The sequence below is a fragment of the Juglans regia genome, chromosome 11, assembly GCF_001411555.2.
Source record: "Juglans regia cultivar Chandler chromosome 11, Walnut 2.0, whole genome shotgun sequence".
NCBI classification, from domain to species: domain Eukaryota; kingdom Viridiplantae; phylum Streptophyta; class Magnoliopsida; order Fagales; family Juglandaceae; genus Juglans; species Juglans regia.
This window is the reverse complement of record NC_049911.1, coordinates 8,049,600-8,057,788: the sequence shown is the minus strand read 5'-3', so window position 1 is coordinate 8,057,788 and position 8,189 is coordinate 8,049,600. Positions and strand designations below refer to the sequence as shown.

Genomic DNA, 8,189 nt, shown 5'->3' with positions numbered 1-8,189 from the left:
CTTCATCCTCGACCTCCAAACAACCCAATGCACCCAACCCCAGCTCCGATCCGCTACAAGTGAAGTACATCCAACTCCATTTTCGATTTGGGTAGTTTTGCACTTCAACCACCCTCTACGCCGCCACCCACGGCCAACCACCACCACCACTAACTTCACCGGCAACCCTAAGCCCTACCCTATCAATCTTGGGTCCTCGTTTGCACCTGTTCAAAAGTGGGTCTTTGAGATCCACGGCCACAGTGCATTTGGCACTGTTTTGTAACTGTGTTGTCACTTCTTGTAGTTTCGTGATCCCTCGAAAACTATTATATAGCTCTGTAAGTATTTTTCCAAAGAACTCTTGTGATTTAAATGTATTTTTGCACTGATTCATTACACTGTGATCTGGTTGGTTTTGCCGGACTGAGTCCGAGGAGTACAGGGGTCGGATGGATAAGTGGAGGAAGTTTGTTTGTGTGATTGGATTGTGTTGAATTGTTGGTTGGATCTTGTGTGGTTCGTGTACATTGTATATTTGCACACATGATCATATTTGTAAAAGAAACTGGATTTTCGTGTAATTGCATTCATGTTCATGTGTTTAATAAAAATTGGGTTTTCATGTGAAAGGACTTTTGGGTGCGTGTGTATCACGACCCTAAGCCGAGATAGGGCATTATCTAGGTGGAACTCCTCTGGTCACTTGGGAACGCAATATACTGAGTGACGTCACCTGGATTGTCACCGAGTGACAATGGGATAGGACGAGATGGTCTCGTGCCGACTCCGTGATCCCTCTACTAGCGGGGACTAGAGGACGCTTGGCCATGTATGCGCTGGGCGCGGAACTGGGCATCACTCGTTGCGTAGAGGATGCTTGGCCATGTACGCACCGGGCGCGAAACTGGGCATCGCTACAAAGCCAGGACGTGCGGATGATCCCTAGGGGAGATCATGGTGCATACGGTAAATTGGACTATTTTCTGGGAAAATAGTGTGTGTTGGATTTGTAAATTGTGTGATCATTTTCTAGAAAAATGTTTTACAGATATTCTTTGGGCCAAATGGGATGTTTGCGTGCGTTGGAAAATATTCATTTTCGGAAAAAAATGATGTTTTGAGAATGATGCATGTTTCATTATATGCGTGCACGTTGGTTGCATTAATGCATTTTTATTCCTGAGGGTTGTTTGGTTTATACTTACCTGCGGTAAAGTTTTATGGTAATGCAGATTTCAATGCAGATGAGGATGAGGGTGAGCCTGAGGAGTCTCCGCCTGAGGAGTGATTTGGGATCCCTCATATTATTTGGGACATGTATTTTATTTAATTTTGGATGACTGTATAACTACTTTTTAAACCTTTTACTGATGTTTAGATTGTGTTTAAATTCTGGTACTTAGTTGACTTAATCCACTGTGTTGTTATTGTACACCGTTGCATGTACACACACTTGGCACTTTCGTTGGGATGCATGACCGTGTTGTCATCATCCGAGTGTCTCGATTCCTGTGTTCCTGTACATGAGGGTCGAGGGCGCCACATTTACGTTGGTTCATATACCAAGCACTTAAAATATGTCATATATAGTATTAACTAATCAGGAAAATGTTGCAGGAAAAGCACACGACACTCGATGGAACTGCAGTATTATAATGGAGCTAATCAAGAGTTAATCTTCCTGCAATTCTTTCTAATCTCTCCCATTGAACCTATCAATGGAGAAATATTTACCATCTTAATCATGGATTGGGCAAACTGCTCGAAGAATAGCTCGTTGTTTTCTGAATATTTCTTCACCAATTCCGATTCCATGGTTGTTTCGTTCTTTTTGAGAAGAACTTGATCAGAGCTTAAAAGGCCTTTAGAAAACAACAAGTTCTTGAAATAGCTGTTGTCGAATTTTGTTGGGCTGACAAAGTCCAAGAAAAATAGGTTCTAATCACCACCTAATCTCAGCCATCTGGTTTTAAATTGGGTAGCATATGATTGATCAATTGTGCTGTCGAGTAGCCCATTGCCTAACTGGTTGTAGAGTCTTTGCCTGAAGCTAGTGCACCGGGCATTTCCTATCGTGTGGTTCCCTGAATAACAATTATTCGAACTTTAACAATCTTCTTGCCATATTGAATTAAACCAGGTTAATTTAGATGGTGACTTTGTTTTCAAGTTAAACTAGGGTAATCACATCTGTTCTGGGTAATTTAGATTCCTCCACACCCATTCCATCAATCATTTATCCTTAAATTAAGGACCCAGATTATGGTTTGGCACAATGGTAGGTTCAAGCTAGCTCTTTAAATATTACCGGATAGCCCAACAAGATCAATGACATTAAGTCCTTAACTTGGTGAGGATAGTCTAGAATGTGTTGTTTGGATCAGGGATGTTATTGTTTGAGCCACTCAAGCTTGCACCTATGGAGTCCCTTCTTCCTAATGGAACCTCCCAACTGGTTCCACCACTCTGCATATTCAAAACATGGTCAAGTTTTGATTATACACACACACACACATGGTGGCTAGCCAAAAGTTGTTTTTAGGTAAAGGTATGTTTTCCTCCATCAAGAAATTATAAAGTTTTTACATTTTGTACCTCAAGCTAACACAATTCACACATTGCATGTTCAAAGTATAAAAATTATGGTTGTTAAGGTGAAAGAAAAAAGGGTCATGTGGCAAAATCTTAAGTATAAAAAATCTCAATAGTTTGAGCAAAAAACTCATTTTCTTTTATATAGTTTAGGGATGACAAATATATTTTCACTTATTTATGTCATGCAGCAAAATTATGACAAGACTATAAAAATGTGTCACTTTACTAGAACAGTGGAGTCTCTAGCAGCTAGAGCCACAATATCAGCACAAGATAATGTAAGTGGGCACTCTTTCTCCAAAGCATGTTTTATCTCGTCCAGAAGTTCAAACCCTCGAGCGAAGTTCCTACTTGGGTTCGACCTCTTCTCAATGATTATGCTTTCGTGGCTATCCAACAATAGGGATGCGTCACAGCCCTGCAAAATATGAAGAGTTTTTATAACCTGTTAAATGAGATGAGTTTTGGGAGGTTGGAAGACCTAGACAAAACAGTCGTGGAAATGGAGCCTAAGCAATGAAGCTACCATGCGAGCATCTTTGGCCATAGCCTTGGCCACTATGGACTTCACAATTTGTTGAGCTTTTGGGCATGAGTAATCATAAAACTGTGGGTAGAGGTAACCCCCATGGGTCTTACTAGAGAAGCATCAAAGGGGAGTAAAGATAAAAGAGAAAGAACTAAGAAAGGGTTCATAAACTGAGACATTATTATTATTGTCTCTCTCTTTTTATCCCAATACTTTCAAGATCAAGACCCCTCTCTGTATAAAACACTCGCAGAGAAATTTTCAGGACCTACTATGATGAAAGTTGATGAAAAGCATTAGGGGGGATTTATAAGGGAAACTTTTTGTAGACATCATAATACCTTACTATTATTCATTATTTTATTATTACTTTTCACATACTTTTTATTACTATTCACTACTATTCAATATTCTATCATTATTTTTTCATTACTATTCACATAATACTTGAGAAAACCTCACTACCCAAATTTTATTTTGACTTTGCAAGTAACTTAAATTTTATTTAATAAAGAAGTACAAAAGATGTGCAATAACTCACCCTATTTGTTTTCTAGAAGATGGAGTTGCTTAGTTCCAAGAGTTCTTCTACACAATCACCTCCTATTCCACAACCTCCACACACCGACTGATGTGCCATTTATTTATTTTTTTAATCGAAACTTGCATTTTGAATTTGGGATACAAAATCTCCACATTATCTCCCTTTCTCCCCCCTCTTCGTTCTCTCTCCCCCTCCCCCCTCCCAGCTGCTTGTCACTCTCCACGATTTCGCCCCTCCGCTCGATTGGTTATGCTTCCGACATCATCACCGGCCGTCTTCTACTTCCACCAGCCGAAAGGTACTATTTTCTCTTTCTATTTTATCTTTCACTTTCTTTTTTGGATTTCTAGGGTTCCAGTTGATTGAAAATTGAGAATCTCTACCATTTTTTTAAATCTGTTCTGTTGTTGGTGGTAGTGCTCCTTTTATTTTTCTTTTGCTTTATCTGTTGACTTGTTAGGTTTGTTTAAAAGTCGATAAAGTCTAAGATCTGTCATATTTTGAGGGTGTGGGTTTGTTTTACATATATTTCTCTTCTTTATCTTTTCTATTGCTATTTTTTTATTGGAGATCATCATTTGATGCTTTCCCAAGCGAATGGGAATGGAAAACACTTTTTCGTCTCATTTATAGTATACTCTGCAATAGAATTGTTGAACAACTGGTAGCTTCTTCCACAGACATGTAAAACCCATGTCCTATGAGTTTTATCTTTTATTTTGGTTTTGCAAACATCAAAATAGTAACGAGAATTTTGATCCAACGGTGTTTCTAGTAACTAAATTCAAGATGTATCAAAAACTTTAGAATGTGGGTGACTTTTGAATTGTAAAATCTGCATGAAAATTCTTTGGATTGTTTGATGGGCAATAGGCAAATTCTGGACAAGTTTAGATGTGAGGGATCCATGCCATGGGAAAAAAAGTGTTTTTAGTAACTAAGTTTAGATGTAATGAATCTAGATCGTCATGATGAAAAGTTATCAAAACAGGACGGGACCTGCTTTGGATTGAATATTTATCTTTGGATTGTTTGAGAAGAGTGTAGTTGAAGTGAAGTTTTCAACTCCAAAAGAGCTTAATGATATACTAGTTAATTTCGAAATCATCAATTGTACTCAATTGTACTAGTTGCTGATTTTTTTTTATTCATTTTTTTATACACTGATTGAGATCTAATTTGAGCCTTTTGTTGAATGCGACATTAATTGGGTACTACTGCACGTATGAGTTGGTTTGCTGCTAATATTAATTGTTGTTCTCAAAGAAATGGTTAGTTAGTTTTATGTATTAAATGGTTCAAGTATTAAAGCAACGTGCATTTACATAGCTATTAGTTAGTTTGACTTATGTTCAGTTAGCATTTTATTTTTAATTTGTTCGTACAGTTATAAATACCAACATTTTATTTGATTTTCTCAAGCTATTAGTTAGTGTTATGTTTAGTTATTTGAAGTTTGAATTGTCGGTATAGGTATAAACCAAATATTGATGTGTAATATTTTCTTAGAGTGTAATACATTCAAGAAGTGTAATATGATATGTAAAGGGGTTAATATTTTCTTGAAGTGTAAAGTGGACAAACCAAATATTGTTCCGCAAGGTTTATTTTCTTAAAGTGTAATAATTTCTTGAAGTGTAAAGGGGTAAACCAGATATGTAATATGATTGTAAATATGGTTTAGTTGATCATTTATGCAAGTTGATCAAGCTTACAGGCTATGATTATGAAGGAGCCCTGAAGGGTGTTAATTTTTTTTTCCACTAAGACTACATGTTATGCTTTTCTTAGTTGAGGAATTTATTCTTTTTCATATATAGGAGCCCTGCAACTTAATGGATGTTGCTGAGGTGCTTACGGATATTTCAAGGGACATGGTTGGTCAAGTCTAGCTTGTTCAATTTAATTGGAATGGTTCAATTCAATGAGAAATTGAAATGAAGACTAAGCTTCAAGATTGCATTGAATAGCTTAAAGAAAAATATATTCTGCAATTTGGGATATGGAAACTCTGATTGAGGATCTAAAATCCAAGGTTACAAAAGCCGAAATATCCATAAGCACCTTAACTTTATGGCTTTCTAGCACTTTAAGCCATTTTCAATTAAGAGTTATTGGCAAACATAGCTAAAGGACTTCCTACATGCAAACCTTAGCATGCTCATGTGTGCAAGAGCATATGCAGCTTAGAAAAAAATAGATTAGATTAGATTACTCAAAATGTTTCATGCAAACCTTACAATGTTTCATGCCCCTCTCAAAAACGAGAGCTACTTACTCAAAATAGATTAGATTACATTTGAAACTGTCCCCATACATTCTATAGCCCGATCCAACCAAAAACTATTACAAGAGATATGGTCCAGAACAAACATAACAGTATATGTGCACCCCTATTCTCTGCGCTCCACCTTTGAAGTTCGTCTTCTTGCTTGTGAAGCTCATTCTCTCTCTTTATTAGTTTATCTTTGATTTTTTTAACTTCGTACTCACTCAGCAATAAATTTCCTTCTAGGATTTTTGTGGAAACGCTTTTGTCCTATGCATATCATCCCCCTGAAACAACAACAAATGTGACGAACTGCCAACAACAATTTTTCTAGGTTTTATAAGTAGGGTATGAATAATTGCTTAAATACCGATTTGTTAGATGTTAAGAAAAAGTTGATTCTATTTATTCATAGCACCAAAAAGAGACAAAGCGATAGACCTCAAAAAGTTCAATAGCCAATCAAAATAACTCCTCTAAAACTCTATTTATAGTCTCATAAATAAAGAAAAATAAATAAAAAAGATGAGGGTCCTATAAATGAAAATAAATCAATCAATCAATTTTTCTGGTTAAAAGCACTTTTCTTTTAGGATTAGGCAAGTTCATTGTTCTTGAAAAGCACTTCTCTTTTAGGATTAGGCATATTCAATGCATTCTTTCATCTTCAATTCTTTCATCTTCTGTGTATGAAGTTCAAATCGCTACTTTTCAATTTTTGTTTGTTATATGCTTCACTTCAATTCAAGGCAAGGTCTTTCAAGCCAACTTGTTCCCCCAAAAGCAAGAGCTAATGAAAGGGATGACTATTCTTCTTCAAATGCAAAGAGCTTTTATTCTATAATAGGAAAAACCCAAAGATCTCAAACACACAAAGGCAAAGAAATATTTGCAAACAACCCAAATATTTCTACAAACTTCGAAGATCTTTTAGCTCTACTTAAAGGCCAACATCGCAAACATAGATGATAATTTAAAAAAAACGTAAAGATAAGAAAAAATTGTTGAAAGCAGTTAAAATAGATTTATCACCTTGATAGGACTATTGGGGCTTGGTCTAAAACTTGTAACCTAAATGAAATGGCGAAATGGGTATGACTGAGTGAGTATTAGCTTGAACAAAAGAAGGGTTTTTTAGGGTTTAAGCACAGATTGGGACTCAAGGGCTCGGGAGAGTGACGACGAGAAAGATTGGGACTAAGGGGGTGAGAGAGATGGGGTCTTCGTTGAGGACGAAAAATAGCATTTCTAGGGTTTCAGGTGTGAGCGACCTCGGGGTGATGGGTGAGGGAAGAGTATGATAGGGGTTTGAGGGAGAAGAGATGGGCGATGGAGTCGGAGAAGAGATGGGTTGAGGGAGAAGACTTCGGCGCTAGGGGTGAGATACGAAGAAGGCTGGGTTGACGAAGAAGAAATGGGTGCTAGGCGAGGGAGGAGATGGGTTGCAGGAGAAGACTTCGGTGCTAGCTTCGGAGAAGAGATGGGTTGAGGGAGAAGACTTCGGCTTTAGGGATGAGAAACAAAGAAGGCTGTAGTCTGAGGAGAACAGGATGGCTAGGGATGGCTTGGGGGAGTGATGGGTGAGAGGGAAAAAATGTGATGTGGGGTAGAAGACCGGGTTCATGTGTGTGGTGTGCGATAACCGACCGGTAGCTGAGTAGAATTTTTCCTCTATATATAGTAAACAGAGTAATAAAAATTGATGAAAATACAATAATATTAAATTGGCATTTGTCCAAAAATTATTTGTCTTGTTCTTGTTGTCTTCGAAAAATCATTTCACATGTTACAAAAGGCTTGCAGTCTTAAGTATAGCAATGTCACATCCCATCTTTCATGCTTATACATGCTCTCTCTCTCTCTATCTCTCTCTCTCTCTATATATATATATACCTAAATATATATATACCTAAAAACATTTCCGTCTATGGAAGCCTTCATGACCATTCGTCTAGCAGAGATTCAGATGTCATAGTTATATAAATATCCAACAATCAGTATTCGTTCATCACCAAATGAAAGGCTTTATTAGTAACTTGTTCAAATTATCAATTAATCATAACCAATTAATATTGATGATTGATTACTGTAAAAGGGCATACTGAGTTAGTAACCCTCAAGTGTGGCTGATTTGGATGTTTAAATGAATGATCTGAAATAGCAGTTAACATTTTTTTATAAATTATCTCCTAAATATGGAAGAAAGAGACAAATAATACATGCAAAGTTAGTTTCCATAATTTAGCTAAAACTCAATAGCAGTCACTCTG

General features: G+C 37.0%; 1 pseudogene; it reads right to left on the bottom strand.

Annotated features, from left to right (window-relative positions):
* Positions 1–1,647: 1,647 nt before the first annotated feature.
* LOC108993529 lies at positions 1,648–3,285 on the bottom strand (annotated as a pseudogene).
* Positions 3,286–8,189: the final 4,904 nt, after the last annotated feature.